At 35.7% G+C, this 19,478-nt stretch overlaps 1 long non-coding RNA gene across 1 annotated transcript; it reads right to left on the bottom strand.

Moving 5' to 3' along the window:
• Window positions 1–7,944: 7,944 nt before the first annotated feature.
• LOC135719092 (uncharacterized) lies at window positions 7,945–17,246 on the bottom strand. Its single transcript, XR_010521013.1, has 3 exons — window positions 17,150–17,246; window positions 13,668–13,824; window positions 7,945–8,178 (listed from the first exon to the last, which is right to left on the bottom strand). It is a non-coding gene; the product is annotated as an uncharacterized lncRNA (long non-coding RNA).
• Window positions 17,247–19,478: the final 2,232 nt, after the last annotated feature.

Below are 19,478 nucleotides of genomic sequence, written 5' to 3'. Positions count from 1 at the left end.
TTTATATTTCTTATTCTTTGCCACAATTGGCGGTTACACCATTTGAGATTTTTTATTGTATAATTTTAACATAAATACACTATTTGCACTGAAATAAAGTTGATGCGTGGTTTTAAAACAAGTTTTTTAAAAAGATTTTTGATTTTCTCATCTTGCCAATCTTGCCATAATGCCAGTCTGCAGACTGCAGGTCGTGACACAGCATGAAATTGTATTAAAATTTGATCTAAAGTACAAAACGTATTAAGAGCTCTGGAAAGAATACAGACAATGAGGAAACCATTACAGGGAGTAACCAAAATAAACACAATTTCTAAACTTCCACAACTGCATGTACATACATACATATTGGCTTGACTCTGGCAGTAAATATTTTTATCCAAATCTGGAATCATTTATAAATCTGGTGCAGCCAAAGACTCTTGTTTAAAATATGGATGAAAAATATATAATAATTTTTGCCCAAGTGAAACCAATCTACAGGAATCTTCACTTTTATATTATTAACAAAATGCCATAATACTATATTAGCCAAAGTTCAAAGAAGAAAAAACAAGGAAACAGGTAAGACAATAAATAACAACATTTAAATATAATAACATTAAATAACAATAAATAATGTTCAAACATCTATATCTTTTATAGATTAAAGACAGGAAGTGTAAATCTAAACCGTGTACAGATTTTTTAATTAGAAACAACAGCTGTGTTGAGACTGTGCCTCAGGTAAAGACATCACTGGCGGTCTTACCTTGACATGGATTAAAACGAAATTAACAGCAACCTTAACCAAGTCAAGCAGACCAGATACAGGTCGGTCTTTATCCTTCCTCCCATTTTAAAAGTACAAAATAAACTAATATAACTTAGCGGTTTTATTTGGTGCTGGAATTTTTCCATTACTAGACCAACCATTGTCAGTATTATGATGCCAACAAAGTTGACCAAATGTATGTTACACTTACACATATATCAGCCTCTTTATTTCATATACATATATGTTATCCTGCTATATCTCAGTGACCACTTCTCAAAGACTGCATAATCCACTGTCAAAACTGAAATGTTCCTGATCCAAAGTGTCCACTGCAGTGCCCTGGGTTTAGCAGTGCTCATCTAATGTAAATCACAATGTCTGAAATAGAATGGGGTAGACTGCCAGGACTGAGAACAGCAGAAAGTCTAATTATACTTAAGCAGTAAGGAGCTAATCCTCTTGATGGCATTTTGCATCTGTGCACCACAAGGAAGGCAAGTGCTTGGGATTACAGCCCTACCCATACCGCAGGGGGAGGTTGGCATCAATCCCAGTAGTCAACAATGGCACTGGTGCCTACAGCAACTGGTTCATTTAGGTCACAAATATTAATTTGTAGTCCTAAGGAATACACCACATACTGTACATTATTGTTGCTTCTCTAAGCTCATCATTCTGAAAAGCACCATATGCTCTTGATTTCCCAGCTATTCACTGCATTGGGATTGGCCAAATACCTCAAGCATGTGATGGAAATATTACGCCCCTTATTTGGAATATCACATCTTAAAGCACAGCATGTCCACGACATGGCGCCGATGGCAACAATACAGTGAGAATAAAAGTTATGTTTTTCTTTGCGTATACATTTGAGCGGTGTTATGCAAATCTTCCCACACACAGGGATGTAGATATGTGGGGGCGTATTTGAATGAGGCATTTAGAAAGGCGTGTATGAGCCTCGACTGTTAGATAGAATATCTCTTTGGGTTTGAGACTTTAATCTTTGCGACTTTACAGATCTTCTATAGGCTCGAACACCTTTGAACATTTCAAAGACAAAGGAAAACATGAAATCACATCATATGACCCATTTAAGATCTGTGTCACCAATTCGAGGCTATTGGTAGGCCTAATGGTTGTGTCTGAGCTGGGGGGACAGTGAGGGACAGCTGGAGATCTGGAGGGTAACTGTAATCAGTGTACTGTAAATTGCTTTGAAATGAAATGCAGCTGGTGTATGACAAGTAACTTGATATATACAAAGTGCCACATGCAACTTTTAAATAGCAACATAGTCATATTAATGGGGGAAAGTGAAGGTCCCAAACAGTTAGAGCTGCAATCTGTAACTTTTATCTCTCTGTCGCCACCTCTGTTTAATACATAAAACTGCAAGTTACATTAAAGGATTAGTCAATTTTCTTAAAAAAATCCAGATAATTTACTCACCACCATGTCATCCAAAATGTTGATGTCTTTCTTTGTTCAGTCAAGAAGAAATTATGGTTATATTCCAGGATTTTTCCCATTTTAATGGACTTTAATGGACCCCAACACGTAACAGTTTTAATGCAGTTTAAAACTGCAGTTTCAACAGAGTTTCAAAGGACTCTAAACGATCCCAAACAAAGCATAAGGGTCTTATCTATAGCGAAACGATTGTCATTTTTGACAAAAATATGCACTTTTAAACCACAACTTCTTGTCTATTTCCGGTCCTGTGACGCGCCAGCGCGACCACACGTAATTGCGTAATGCCGTGAAAAGGTCACGTGTTACATATATGAAACTCACATTTGTGGACCATTTTAAACAATAAACTGACACAAAGACATTAATTAGTATCATTCCACATACAACAACAACGTCGGAACGGTCCTCTTTCTCCACACTTGTAAACACTGGGGCGTAGTTTCGCATACGTCATCCGTGACCTCTTGACGTGATAACGTATTGCGTGAGGTCGCGCGTCACAGGACCAGAGAGAGACAAGAAGTTGTGGTTTAAAAATGAATATTTTTTTGTCAAAAATGACAATCGTTTCGCAAGATAAGACCTTTATGCCTCGTTTGGGATTGTTTAAAAGTCCTTTGAAACTCTGTTGAAACTGCGTTACGTGTTGGGGTCCATTAAAGTCCATTAAAATGAGAAAAACAAAAAAACATAATTTCTTCTCGACTGAACAAAGAAAGACATCAACATTTTGGATGACATGGTGGTGAGTAAATTATCTGGATTTTTTTTTAAGAAAAATGCCCTAATCCTTTAAGTACTACGTTATATCTATATGCCTGTAAACTAATTACTATGCCCTTTGCCCTAAAAGTATGTACTGTTTTTGTTATGAAAAATTATGGACATTTGAGTCTTTTAACAGAGATGGGACATACTAAATAAAATTTTGACTAATATTTAGAACTGATAGTATTCGAATTGTGATGCAGGGAAAACTTGGAAGTGTTTGGTTGCTACTAAATGAATCTCTGTTTGGATCCTAAGGAATGAATGGGGCTAGGCTAAATGCTAACACATTCACAACGCGCTGTACAAAGATTAAGTGTATGCATTGAAAAAAGATAGGTATGTATTAATTTGTCTAAGTTGAGGTAAGAGCATAGTAAAATATTGAAAACTGTGGTGTTTTCCTTTAACCAAACAGATAGCAGATTCCAGCTATAAGAGACCCCACTAAATCAATAACTTAACCTAGATCGACAGACTTTTTGTGACATTGGCCAAAAACGTAAGTCAGATTTTGCCATAGGATAACAACCTAGCCCAGACCTAGAAACTCTAAGTAACTATAACATTTAAACTGTGTAATACAATTTGCTTCATTCATGCAAACTTTTTTCTGTAAATCTCATTTTTGTTTTCACAAAAAACATTGTAAGGTCTACAGGTTACAATGGATGAATGTGTGCACTTACAGAAGTACTTGAGTGTCTCGTCGATCTGCTCCTCTGTAAGTCCAAGAGCAGCCTCTGGTGGCAGCAGGGGGGTGTGCAGCCAGTCATCATGTTCGTACCCATACACATGGTCTGCCCGCAGAGTGTATTTAGGCAACTCCTCTGTCAACAAGCTGACTATCTCCACCTCTGGCAAATCCACGCTGTAGCACAGATCTGTGTTTGTTTAAGGAACAGAAAACTATTCAGTTTGACTACTCTAAATGTTAATCGAATTGACCTTGCAATAAAAATTGAAAAGTATTCAGTTATGTAATCTAGAAATAAATGTGTTACATAATTCAGATGAGTGTGCACATTTATTGATGTAATGAAACGACACACATATAATTATCCGGAAGACAGAATGAACAAATAAAATCGCAAAGTGGGAATATGATTTGATCTCTACTGCAACCGAGCCATGAAGTGTGCAAACCATAATGCAGAAGCACTTACAGTAACAAATGGGCAGTACTCTTTCAAAAAGTACACTTTTTGCATATTTTGTGAGTGAATATTAGTACCTCGGGGTACATACTGCACCAAAGCATGCATATTGATACATATTAATTTATGTCAAATAAAAAACCTATAAGGACCTTTTGCCTAGTGACAGCTTGGGACCATTCTTGACCTTTTTCTGATAGTGTAGGTTAAATATTTGTGACCTATTCTGTGAAAACCCAGCTGTTTTCTACATGAAATTATCATCCTGTGCATAATGTAAAGAAAATGTTTTGAATATATAATTTTGATATCTTTAATATTGACTGAGTAAGGTCATGTCAAAGATTGATCTCAATGTGAAATTAATGACTGAAATCAAACTTTGATCCTCCTAATCTCATAAGTAGATCATCAGAGTTGATATATACTGTAAACACAAATAGTGGGTGTTATAGGTGACAGCTCACACTATTTGCTAACAATGGACCATAATTAGAAAGGAGCTTGCACATAATGTAACTTCCTTATTCTAGCAACTTTCCTGCCTTTGTTTGCTTTTAGCTAAAAAGGTATCATAACAAACTTATATCGGTGAACCACAGGCAGTCCTGAACAATTGTAGGACGCAGCATCTACGTGAACAATACCATATTGGTCAAAACATTATTTTTTTTAAATGTATATACTTAGGGGGACAGAAACAAATTACTTATAATGGTAAATTACAAACTGATAATCTAAAAATAGAAAAACGAAAATAGAGCTTAAATAAACAGACCTACAACATTGTATTTTAAAGGTGCATTGTGTAACTTTAAGGAGGATCTTTTGATAACAATTTCAATGTAATATACATAACTACATTATCAGTGGTGTATAAAGACCCTACATAATTTTATCTACATAAACCGTGAATCCCCTTATGTGGAAGTCACTGCCATGTTTCTACAGTGCATTTCATCACTACGTTGTCTCAGACGATGACATGTTTGTCCTGTTGGGGCTACTGTAGCTTCTCTATGCATTTCTAAAGTGAGGGGTAAGCAGTGGACTGAGCTGTTGGTTGCAATTAGGAATCTCACCCCTAGATGGCGCTAAAATCTACACACTGGACCTTTAAGTTGAACTATGTGAACAATTCCATTAAAGCGACACTCCACTTTAAAGTTGCAATGAAAAGTAAAATAAAAAACTGTAATTTGTTTTGTAATATTGTGATATTTTTTACAAATGATTTATCTGTGAACTTCATTAATTTTAAAAAATTCATGTGCCCTCATAATCTTTAATCAAAAATGCAAATCTCCTCCCCTACTAAAAACGATCTCTCTTTACTTCTGGTCATAATGTATGGCAGGTGGCCGATGTCCGGGAGAATATCGCTGCGATTAGCAATTAGCAACACGACCCAACTTCAAATGATCCAATCAGATCTCGATGGACAAATTCAAATCCAGCCCTGCCTTTTTCATTTCAGAGGCCGGTTTTACTCGGATACACGTAGGGTGGCCATTCGTGCCAGTTCCGCCGGACACGTCCCAAACATGTTTTCGGGTTCGTTCTCCGGAAGTCGCGTTGCTCGACCGCATACGTCATCGAGGTTCTCACATTTCAGTTAAAATACATTAGAAAATTAAGATTTATTTCTTTTAAAACATAAAATCATTGTAGTTTCATTCTTACATTGAAATGTAACGGTTGCTTTTCTGAAATTAAACCCGAAATATTAAACCTTGATAACGTATGCGGTCGACCAACGCGACTTCCGGAGAACGAACCCAAAAACATGTTCGGGACGTGTCTGGCAGAACTGGCACGAATGGCCACCCTAGCATATTTTCCCATAAGCATATTTTCCAAAAAGTGAAGTGTTCCTTTAAATTATTTGGATGGAGCAGGTTTGGTTTTACCTGTGTTCACATATTCACTGTTTGCAATTGAAAATAAAAATTGGGGTAAGCCATATAACATTACTTTTATATAGGCAATAGTTTAAATAGCTTACACCAGTGGTTCTTAACGTAAGGCCCACTGCTCTGCACATTTTGTATGTCTCCCTTATTTAACACACCTGATTCAAATCCTCAGCTCATTAGAAGAGATCTCTATGAACTGAACTGAGTCTGTCAGATAAAAGAGACATACAAAATGTGCAGAGCATTGGGCCTCCAGGAACGGAGTTGAGAAACACTGGCTTACACCACAGCTTGGTAAAATCACTATTGACTGATATGCTAATGTTAGCATTTTACTGTTCAATAGCAGTATACAGTATAGTAAAAACAGTATAAATTATATCTTGAACATTATATAGGGGTGCATGGGGCAAAAACAAATGTGGGGTTAGTTGTAACACGGACTGTTTACATTGTTGCACAAGGTTGAGTGTTTTGTTTTATACTGTATTTTTTTACGCTGCCAAAAGACGATCTCCCGCAAATTATTTGAAATGCATAATGTTTTTCCAGAGAGTTTTTGATAAACGAGTGTTTTCGTGGCATGTAAGTAATTTTTTCATCATAGGTTTTTTTCGGTTTCTAAGTTGGGTGTGTAAGATATAAAATCCAATGTTATGTCTTATTAATCAGTGTCTTGTTGACTAAAACATAGCATCGTTTTGAAACATGTCTGCAGCTCTTAGTTACTTTTTTGGTGAGCTTGAAAATATTTTGACCCAGGGGGGTTAATTGTAACGCTGTGTTACAACTAACCCCTCAGCACTTACGATATAAAAACCGCTAACGTTAGCGGAATTCTTGCTGTTGTTTAGTCTACACACAAATGATTGCTGGCTGCCAACAAAATAAATGTGCCTGTCTTATCAAAAATCGTGTCAAATGTATTTTTGTTCATATCTTTAATATTGATTGAATAAGGTCACGTCAAAGATTGAAATCATAATAAAATGAATGGCTAAAATCAGACTTTGATGCTCATTATCTCAGAATTTGATTTTGAAACTGTAGTATGGTTATTACACACTGGGTCACATATACAAAAATGTTTTGTCATAATTGTTCTGCTTTTTCTCACATATTTAGACATTTGTATCCATTTATAATTGAACTATTGTTAGAAAAGGGCTAGATGAATGAATACAGTGTGGATACCTGTAGATTATAGACAGATATATAAACAATATCCACTACAAGTATATAGACAAAATAGTATTGCAATATTTGCCTGCAAACTTCATTTTTAGCAAATGTTACAACTAACCCCCTGTCTGTTACAATTAACCCCACCTATGTGGTAAGTTTGCACTTCTGTCACGTTTGGTGTAATTGTCCAAGAATGGTAAGTACTAGAAACAAACTTCAAATGTACATTTGTGGCAGAGATGTGGGGTATTGCTTGTGTAAAAATAGAATTAATCAAACTCAAATGTTTTTTGCTTTAGGTTGTGCCCTGCTCTCCCCTACTGTATTACAGTAGGCAATAAGGTATTATTATATTCTGAACATTGCATATAGATTGCTTTTGAAAATCAGTGCAAGGTGATATGAGAGACATTCTTATTTTAGAAAGCATTTTATTGGACAAAATTTGGATAAATATTACTTCTGTTAAAATTTACAGATGAGCTCAAAGCATACAGCATAGTTATAGATTCATAATTAAAAACTTAGGTGAAAAACCACTTAGATGCAACCGGGAAACAATCTTACACCAACAAACACTGTTACTGTACCTGTAAGAGTTGAGACATCATGAAAGCCCTGTGCCTGCCGAGGACCCTCCCTCAGGTTCCCAGAAGTGAGGCTTGGCTCCTGGGCGAGGGTCTTGCTTCCCTCTCCCTGCTCTCCATGGAGGGTGAGGGCCCCTGAGGGCTCCAGGGAGGGCTGAGAAGGACGACCAGGTGGAAATGGGGCAGGATCAATGGAGTGAGACAGTGTGACAGATTTGCTGGAGTTCAGGGTGATGGGTGCTCAGGGCTCTTAACAGCTTGATGTACTGCTACTGGATCAATAAGGTTCAGGTGCAGAATAGGCAGGCAGACATACAAAGTGCACATGTGGCCTAGTGGGAATAGACAAAGAAATATATGAGAGAATAATAATGGTTTATTATGCAAATGGACAGTGGTCTTTACAAAATGGGTTGTTGATATTGTTTTAGATTCATTTTAATACCAATGTTTTATGTACTCTATACAAAAAGGAGCAAGGAAAAGACTGATTCTCTGAGGTGGATCATGTTTGTAAAAAAATGGGTCAGTGATTGTGTTGTGCCACTGAAATGTAACTGGATAGGCCCCGACACACACACACACACACACACACACACACTTTCAGCTTGAAAAAAATCCAGTATTAAATGACATGACCCACTTTTTAATAATTCAGGGAGTGGCATATAAAAACTAAAGTACTGTACATGTTTTGACAAAATTAAAACCACACCACAAAAAAATTAGATAACACACCTATAAGTTGATCCACAAAAAAGTTTAAATGCTAAGCAGATCAGGTTGAATTAACTGCATATATAAAGGGATATCAAACAAAAGGCTTCTTTGTAAGATGCGTAAATGTAAAGGTTTGAAGTCACTTTAACATTTAGACAGAGTCATGAACTATAGTTCAAGGTGACTGTATGCGCTCCTGGACCGTCTGGCAGCCAAACTCCTGTTGGAGGTGCCTACGTGTGTTTTTTCACATAGTCTCTAGGGCTCTCCACATCTCCAGAGTGACAGAGCGGGGCAGGAGAGAGAGAGAGAGTGATAAACGAGGAGAAAGTAGGAGAGACGGGCATAAAGAACAAAGACGGACTTCATTCAGCCTATCAGAACGGTCCTGAATAACACACTTGAATTACAGTTTATGTTAGGGGGAGGGGCCGGTTCAATGTTCAGAAAGCATGTGTTTGGATGAAAGCAGCATGCACTCTGATCCACTCGTTTCCTAGGAGACCTGAGGACTGTGAACGTGCGGCCACATGATGCATCTGTCACAAACACACAGATTTCTACATGTGTGAAGACTCTTTTTCCTCATAAAATTAAATAACATAGGAAGTTAGCAACATTACTAAGGTTTCACTACACGGTGCAATATACCAACTTTTAGCAAATATGTGACTGTCTATGAAATCCAGGTTAAAGTCTTATAATCTATGAATTAGTTGTGAAATAAACAAATGAATGCATGCTAATCACAATATATAAAACTATATTTTCAATGGTGTACAGTATAAGTCCTTACAAAATGAACTGTATTGTTTTCATTACCTTAGAATGAGACGTTTTTATCTACATACACCACTGGTCCCGCTACATGGAAATCGACATTTTGCGCTGCCATATTTCTACAATAGCCCTAAGTAGACAAACTGCCCTATGTACGGTTTCAGCAGTAACAACATAAACAAGCAGTTTTCATTGAAAACACGCAAACTCCGCTAAGAATAAATTACAACAAAGTCCTTTTAAAGTAGTTTAGTTCAGTTTAGCAACTAGTCAGAACATTAAACAAACAGAAACCCGAAGTAAAGTTCTGACCAGACGCGTATCACGTCACCGCACGTGCGTCCGATGAAACTGTCTATAGAGCGCGTTTCGTCACTACATTGTGTCAGACGATAACATGTTTGTCGTGGTGGCTACCGTAGCTTCTCTATGCATTTCTAAAGCTATGGCCACACCAAAATATTTTTTAAATGTTATCAGATTTTTATCAGAACGACAGACTTTAGCTCTTCATCTCATGTCATAAATGAGAAGAGGAATGATGAAGATCAACTGCTGTATGTAATAAAAACTTCCTAGAATCAGTAAAGTCCTACGATGAAAAATTGCTTTGTTGTTTTTTAATAAGTCTATTTATAGCTATCTGATCAGAGAGGTGTAAAAAGGTCCTATAATGACTGCTGGAATGTTAAAAAATATTTCATTGTTAAATAATGTGAAATAAATATAATAAAAAGGACATTCTGAAAATTTAACGTGCCATGGTAAAAAATTGTCAAAATAATTAATAAAATGAAAATAATAAATAATAATAAAGGTTTCAGGATTAAAAAAAAAATCTTGCTATATGAATAAGTTATGTGAAATAAACAATAATTTGAAGAAATCAATTAAATACCCAGTTTAACAAAAGAAATTGGATAGATTTTACAGGTTTTTAAAGCACTATAAAATAACTGTTCACTGTTTACTGAAAGTTTGTTGGTTAAAAATGCCTTAAAATTTTTTGTTAATTCAACTTAAAAATGTTAGTTAACTCAAAAAAGTTGTGTAAAAATTGTTGTCCCAAAAATCAAAGTGCCAAAAAACATATTAGCATCCTACAAATGAATCATTAGTAGACCAAACAACAAAATTAAAAATAAGTTTGATTTTCGTAAAATACTGCCAAATTCACAACAGGCAGGCTTGTTAGGCTCAACGCTTGCAATAAATTTTAGCCAACAATATGTAGACCAACAAAGGTGTGTCTGTATACAGACACGAATATGTAAACAATGCCAGCAGCACAAGAAACAATCTTGAAAGAATTACCTTTGAGATGCACAACATTGTAAAATCCATGAAAATTCACCAATATCTTCTGAATGATTCTCCACGACCTTTAAATAAAAACTGATAATCTTCTCATTTTTCAAATGTTTCCCTGTTGCCTGAGGTCTTGCAATTGATGTTGACCAAAAGTAGTTCAAGGCTTTTCTTATATCTGTGATATAGGTAAAAACCTTCCTCTCTGCTCCACAGTTGAAAGATAAGTCCTCCCTATCACTGCTATATCTGATAATGTGTGCCGTCAATGCATACAATCCCCATTGCCTACGAGCAGTCCTGCACACAATCACTAAAGAGGCCTTAAAAGGACAAACAAATCATAAAACTACCAATACATGATGCAAACGGTTTACTGTACACACAGTAAAGTTTCCTGACGCAAAGTACTTTCTGTAAAGACGCACTTAAAAGTTATTATTGTTATTGAAGAAGAGTTTATTATTACTTTTTTGTTTGTGCAAACATGAAAACTTGACGTAGGGGACATAATGATAACAAATTGATTCATAGCATATAAAAAATTATATAATACAATCGTTAAAACAACGCATACCGTAAATATTTGTAGCTCCAGATTTTACTCTCGTCCTGAAACGCACAGATTTGAAAAGCTCTGTGTCCCTGAATGGCCTCTGACGTCAGCCGGAAATGTGACGCTCCTTACCATGTTTAAAAGATTCGGTCACAATGCAATGCTAACAGGAGTTAACTTACAGGCTGTGATTCCAAGTGGGAGGAATTATGATAACGTCGGTCTTGTCTACATCACCAATCCCAGGAAGTAAACTGTTGCCTACAATCTGTGTGTTTGTTGTAGTCCAAGAAAAAAGATTTACGTTGGAGACGATAACTCGCGTCATCTTAACTTTGGGGTTTGTACCATTTGCATATGGTTAACATGAACTAATACACACTTACACACCAAAGGTATTGTTAAAACGTGAATCAGACCGTAGGGGCTTTTTCAGCATGTTCACCAGAAAAAAATTATCTATAGAAGCTGGTCAACCAAGAGTCTTGCTGGTTATGCTAGCTAGACCAAATACCTTGTAGGTACATCAGCGCATCAGCAACCAAAACATATATTTGTGACCTACCTTAATGTTTTTTTTAACAATTGACAGGACTTCTAAAGGCATATGAGGCCTTTAAATGTGTCAGTACTTAATCCAGAGAGATCATGTGAATGCAAACATGACAGTTGATAATAAACAAAATCCACCATAAAATCTCTACAGCCCTAAACTCATTGGCATAAGATGTAGATGAAAGTATTTGCTTCCTGCCACGCTGGCTCAATAAACACATAAACCATAAAGGCTCACAATCATGTCTATGACATCATTTCTACCTGTCCGACTCCTCCTTTTATTTCACACGAGTTGTTTGAGCAGGTTTTTCTATTATTATAAAATCAGGTCTACCTAACAACAAAGTCTGTCCGTATGCCTGCACTGTAAAAAAAATATAACTAGAATTTTATATTACTTTAACTTAACAAAGTTTTTTTTAATTATGTCAACTTATCACAAGTCAAAACATAGTATTGGTTGAATAGACTTGAGAATTAAGTTGTTTAAGCTTCAACACAGTTTGACCAACAACTTTTCATCTGCTGCTTCTACTTTTCTGAACTTTATACATGAATGGTTACTATTCGCGGGTCAAACCTTTTTCTTCAAAGATGATGTAGTAGTAAGAAGTTAGAAATATGGGAGAAAGAGCCAACAATCATTTACAAGATGGAAAAACGTGATACATACATTTCGGGCTAGTGTGAGGAGTTTATGAGATCAAGGTTATGCTACAAGTCCTTTCACGTATTAAATGACATCACCTATTCAAATGATATCTGCTCATTTAATTGAATTGAATGCGTTTACTGTTGCCTTAAAGCAAAATTTGAATAGCAATAAGTGTAATATCCAATAGACTTTTTCAACACAGATTTAGATATTTTTCAGTTACAATGTTAATGCAATACAAAATAAATGTTTATTTTGTGGTTATTTTCGTTACATTTCATTGTTAACCACTGTACGTTTTACTTTTATCCTCTTTATGATTTTTCTTTGAAATGACTTTGATTTTTTTGTTTTTTGACCTCGTCCTGTACTGTACTGTATGCACGTGTGCATGTTAATCATTAATTTTAGAGTATTTATACATCTCTGTATTGCCACATGTCAAGTACTAGTGTGTAACATTACGACCACAAATCATTCATATTAGTGGCCATTAATACATCAAACAATCCTTAAAAGGCTTCAAAGAAATTTCAAAAAAGAAACTGACTGGCATCAGTCTTACTCAATTCCTTAAGCAATGCTGTTAAGCACGTTGTTTAATATAATACAATGCATGCAGCTTCATAAATACATCTGCTACATACTTTTGTTGTGTGGTGTCATGTGAAGAGTTATGTTTGTCACGTATTATGTAGACCTGTTACTGTATCATTTGTAGTGTAAGGGGATTTCTTAAATGCTATACAAACTATCACTATAGCTCAGAGGACATCCTGAATCTCATTTTATTACAGATCACACTCCTTACAGTTAATGGAGTTTAAATGAAAAGTTAGATCTATTAAAATATTCATTTTACCTGGGTGTATATGTGTTTGTATAATAAACTAAACATGACTAAAGGGGTGTAATTCGTGACACTGATATTTGATATTAGCACTGCCAACATTGTCTCTCAGTATTCCTTACCGTTAAACAAACTAGTCAATAACAACCATTCAGCCTGGGGTAATAGTACATTCAGAGACAGATAATACACACATGGTCGTCATAATCATCTCCTGTGTCATTTCTACAGTACCACATACAGCTGGTGGTACACATGCAAACAGTCTGCCCAAAATATGTCATGTCCTATAAACATCTATAGGCACGTGCTTCAGCACAACTGAGGGTCCCGTAATGGGACATACAGACAGCTGATAGATACAAGTGAGAGGAAGAAGTCTTTAGCTACTTACAGTGACTGATGATCCTTGCAACAGGCGAAAGCAGACGGTCACCCGGGGGGAGAGGTCACTTACAGAAGCTAGTGTCCTTTCTGACTGTGTCCTAACACCTGCTCAAGGTTGCCCTGTTTCGGTCTTTCAATTGACTGAACTGAACTAAGAGCACTTTCTGAATAGAAAGAGAGAGAGTGGGTGGAGTAAGAAAAGTGGGTGTGGAAAGAGAGAGAGAGAGAGAGTGAGTGAGTGAGCCAGCACTTTGCAGCTCATATCGTAATACAGCCAGGTCCATTTAATCAAATGGCCGAGATACATTTATATAATCAAACAGATTTACTGATTAATTAAAGCTGATGTGTGTTTTCTGTTCCACTAGCATTATGAAATCAAACCAGATTCCTAGATACTTCCACTGTCTTCCCCTGGTTGGACAAACAGATGTGCACCTGCATTTAAAAATGAGCAGCCAACATTAATAAAATGACCGTTCATACTATCAGTCATGATTGCTAATGATTATTAAATCCATTCAAAGATTAGTTTTATATTATTACTGATGACTGAGTCACTCATTTACATAATGAACCAAATGTGGTAATGATGATGTGACACTTAAGGAATCTTTTAAGCACTGAATTAATTAATTGATCAATTAAAGATCGAACATTTACAAAATACATAGATAAGAATTAATACATACCTATCTTGCGTGCACTTTTAACCTTTGTATAGCGCTTCTCGAATGTGTTAGCATTTAGCCTAGCCCTATTCATTCCTAAGTTTTATTTTGTGCCACCATACTTACTTGTGTAACTACTCTTGTAACTGTCTTTAAATAGGGAAAACATGGAAGTGTTTAATGACTTCTAAAATCATCCCTGTTTGGAACCATAGGAATGAATGGGGTGATTTTCGCGAAATTAGACTTATGAGGTGTCATGAAACGTTTTGATAAGAAACGTAAATGATATCAAAATAAGAAGCATACATCTCTTCATGTACTATATCGCACATGATTTCAAATGACATCATACAAACCAATTTTGTTGTTTTTTCCACATTTAAGGGGAACATTTTCATTGCCGCAACGTGTCTATGACTGGATTTGGGTTCCTTGACGTGGAAAATTTATAATTAAAAAATCAAAAAAATAAAAGGCTATAATTTTATGTAATACTATAAACATTTACAGTAAAGGAACATGTGGTATTTGGTGATCTTTGGTAAATGTAGAGAAAATAATAAGTAATATAAATGTGTCGAAGAAAAAAAATCTTTCAGTTGAAAAGATGTAATGTTACGGGGTCCACCCATAGTCCACGACCTTCAAGTCCAAAAAAAGTTTGCCATCCTTCACAAATTAAATCCAAACGGCTCCAGGATGATAAACAAAGGTCTTCTGAGGGTAATCCGTGCGGTGTTGTTGTAGAAATATCCATATTTAAAACTTTATTAATGAAAATAAATACCTTCCGGTAGCGCCGCCATCTTAGACTCCTCTGTATTCAGGAGAGAGTATTAGCGTAGTGTACGCACAGAGGGGCACAGAGCAGCAGCAGAGTAGCCTCCTCCGTAGGCTGCGTAAGCGCTCATCCTGAATGCGGACGCGACTAAGATGGCGGCGCTACCGGAAGGTATTTATTTTCGTTAATAAAGTTTTAAATATGGCTATTTCTACAACAACACCGCGCGGATTACCCTCAGAAGACCTTTGTTTATCATCCTGGAGCCGTTTGGATTTAATTTGTGAAGGATGGACGCCCTTTTTTTGGACTTGAAGGTCGTGGACTATGGGTGGACCCCGTAACATTACATTTAATCAACTGAAAGATCTAAAACATTTTCTAAAATATCCGAAAATGTGTTTGTCTGAAAAACGATGGACATATGCAACTCGGACAGCTTGGGGGTGAGTAAATCATGGGTTTAATATCATTTTTGGCCGAACTATCCCTTTAACAAGGTGTGTATTGTGTAACACACGTGTACTATATCATATTGTCTCTCAAAACAATTCTTGTAACTTCTGACCAGAGCTTTATAACAATTTCCAGTCAGACTTTATATTTTCCTTATTGTAAATCTTGCACAAAGCTGGCATAAATCTTTCCTTAAGTCCAGAATTAGACTCTACCCCCTGAGTCACCACTTTGCCTACTTCAACATTCATGAAAGACTGTGTTTCAGTTGGATCTTTTACACACTGATAGGAGCGCTAAACAAACTACAGAGCTCTATGTTTTGCATTTTCTGGAAAAGCATGGGCACAGGTGTGCAGGTGTGCACAGGCTGTGGCACAAAAAGGTGTGTACATGAATCTACTTTTAAAAGTCAATTAGAATAAAACATGTAAAATATAGTAGATTTTAAACTATTTTGTTAGAAACTTTTTCTATATCATTCTGCACGATAGGCCTACACAATGAATATATTCAGTGTCTAATACGGAAACAGCTGCTGTGTGTCAATTCAGGAGAAAAGATACCTATTAGGGTGTGTCCTTAACTTAGGGTAAAGTCCAGTTCAAACAAAGGGCACAGCATAAATGAACTGAAAAGACCTACAGCCTACACTCTTTAAATAAAGGTGCTGTTCACAGCGATTTCGTGGAAGAACCATATCCTTAACCTTCCTTCTTTGAAGAACCATTACTTTCTTAACTTCTATACAGAAAAGATAAGGAAAAACTGGTTGGCTGGTTTAAGCAGGTCTTCAAAATCAGCTAAAATCAGGCATGAAGACCATCTAAAACCAACCTAAATTTTTCACAAGGGTAGTCTGTGGAACTTTTCTCAAATATAAGGAACCTTTTGTGTCAGTTTCTGGATGCCAAAGGTTCTTTAATGAACCATACAGCCAACAAAGAACCTTTTAGGAACCTTTATTTTAAGTGTATGCATGTTATGGCCACATAAATTGTTTTTAGATATTAAATTGATGCACACAATTTAAAGCACACAAATCTCTGAACAACACCCAACTATCACTACAATAGTTTATTTTTGCCCAAGTAGGCTACTGTATGGGAAACGTGTACACCGGCACATACTGTACATGCTGTAGTAAGCTATTAAGACACCATATGAATGGGCTGTGTGGCAATATTCGCCTATACCATATATCACTTTAAACGTGCACTGTAAAAACACAAAACAAAAGACCTGCTTAAATAATACTAAATAGTGTCTTTGACTATCTAACCTTATTTGCAATTGAGGAAGTGGACCGGTCAAGCAAAAAAAAGAGAGTAAATCTCCACTTTATCGCATTTATTTTGCAACAAACAAAACGCGCCTTTAATACACCAAACACAAAAATGCAACACAAAAAATATTAATTATAATGTGATGTTATATGTTATTCTATGCATGAGTGGAGATGAAACCCCCCAAACAAAACCCGTTCCACCCTGGCCGATAACGGGGACAGCGGGTGAATTTACGAATCAGAAGGCAAACAGTCTGTTGACAGTATATGGATTAACACCTCAAACTTACTTTATCTCGTTTTTATCTCTCTTGTCCATGTATCGCTGAAGTTTTTGACCCGGGTGAAGTTTCTGTCGGACTGTCAGGAGCCTTTGGTCAGATTATCCGCTGTGAACGCGCACACGCGCAGCATTCACCAGGTGGTGATTCACCATTAGACCATTAGAGGTCGCCACATCACTGAGCAATGAGCTGTTCATCTAAATACAGATCTATATTGGTGCAAAAACCTGTTAGAGAGTAAAAGTAGACTGGATTTGGCTGTATATAAGCTATTTATAACACTCTTGAAAAATCTTTTGTACACAAGAGAAAAGTTTTTTTAGAAATTTTTTCAAAATCTTTAATGGAATTTTAACCATATTGTATTTAGATCATATATGTATTTAGTTTATAATTATGAAAGCTGATATTGAACATACTATAAAATATATTTTTGTTGTCATTTTTATGTTATACATTTCCAATCTGTTTATTGATGCTTTAAAATGGCAAAATAAAATAAAAACGTGGATACCATAACGGTTTACTATAACTATAAAGTGTTAAGTTTGCTGTATATTTAAATGCCTATTTTTTGCATAAGCATTTCTTCACACAGAATGCAAGACAAAACCATAAAGTATAGTTTGTCATCTCTATGGCCTCCACATTTACCACTAAAGAGGTTAGACTGAAGTTATGTCAGGAGAAGCAAGAAAGGCTGCAAATTATTTTGGATTGCTGCATTTATGTGGTAATTGAAATTACATCTCTTCCCATATTGGTTAACAGATTATATTTCACAAATACAATAGCTTAATATATCAACAAAAGACTTCAAGATTTAGGATTTTATAAACATCATTTACAATGATTTAGGCGAACAAATTCTTTCAATAAGCATGAACATATGTTTTCTAAAACTGACTGTTTATTACGCAATATCTTGATTGTTGAGGCATGTAGTGAATCCCTAAAGAGTGTTTAAAGTTGAAATGAGTACAACAGTGTGGATTCAGAAACACTGTCTGTTGCACATGTTGAGTTATTTTGGCTTCCTTGGCTCGCATGAAAGGCAGCCTAGGAATGTTGACCTCTGACCTCTATTCAGACTGTGAAGATTTTTTATAAGGAGTATGAAATGATGAACAGAAACTGAAGTTGTTAAAACTGAATGTTTTGTTCTTACTATTAAACTATATTAGCTTTATAGCATATTTGTGCAGTGATCAAATATATAAAGTAAACTTTGCAGCAGACTTCCTACTGGGTTCTTTATATAATCATGCACAACAGAGAACAGCTAACCAACTGTTCTGTATCCTTTCAAATAAATCTCAAGCATCTGATTTCAAATTCTGATTTTATATTAAAGCTAATCATTTTTAGCTATTTGCTTGTCTTGGATCCTAATTAGGCGTACCTGTCAAAAAGCAGAAGTTGTTCCTGATTTTTGACCCATGTACTTACACTTTTACTTTAATTGTTGTGTATATGTCATGCTTTTTAACACAAAGGAGTGGCTCATCCACACCCTTCTCCACCCCTTTTCTCCGTTCTCTCCTTTTCACTTGAACTATAACATGAACTGAATCACCCACTTCACAACGATTAAATCATTTCCAATTGCGAGAGTGACAGATTATTGAGCAAGTTAGATATGAGTGATTGTCTTGGTGTATCCAAAAATACAATCACACTGTAAAAAGTAAAAGTTGAAAAAATTGAGGTGAAAAATCGTATTAATTTTAAAGTTTTTACATTTTTTAATTAAAGTGAGGAAATTTAAGTATTTTTATTTAAGTAGATTCAACTTTCACTTTTTACAGTCCACAACCATTATACTGTAAAAAAATTTAACTTTTATGTCAAATTAACGTATATTTTTACATTACTTTAACTTACACAATTTCAACTTGTTTTTATAAGTTATGTCAACTTATAACAAGTCAAAACTTGTTAATTCTATCAATTTTTTTTACATTTTTTGCATAGGCCTATATATCTTTCATTACATCTGTCAGGAGTTCAGAGGCACACATAGTAGTTATGAAAGAGATAAACTGGATAAAAATAAAACAATAATAGCACTTAGATATTTTTGTGTGGATGTCCAAATCAGTTTCTCAACCATGTGAACAATAATGTAAAAATAAATGTAGATTTTATATTAGACACATGCTGTTGCATTGTCTGAGAATGACATGACTCATGACGCACAGCTCTGTATGTCGAAACGTGAAGGTGCGGTCTCTGATGAGGGAATATGCCCTACAGGTAGGAGATCCCTGCTTATGGCACAAAGATATTACACTTAATAAAACCATTGCATGTACGTGTACATCTTAAATAAAAA

Source organism: Paramisgurnus dabryanus, chromosome 14, assembly GCF_030506205.2.
Source record: "Paramisgurnus dabryanus chromosome 14, PD_genome_1.1, whole genome shotgun sequence".
Classification (NCBI taxonomy): domain Eukaryota; kingdom Metazoa; phylum Chordata; class Actinopteri; order Cypriniformes; family Cobitidae; genus Paramisgurnus; species Paramisgurnus dabryanus.
The sequence above is the reverse complement of the archived record's forward strand: the minus strand, read 5'-3'. Positions and strand labels throughout refer to the sequence as shown.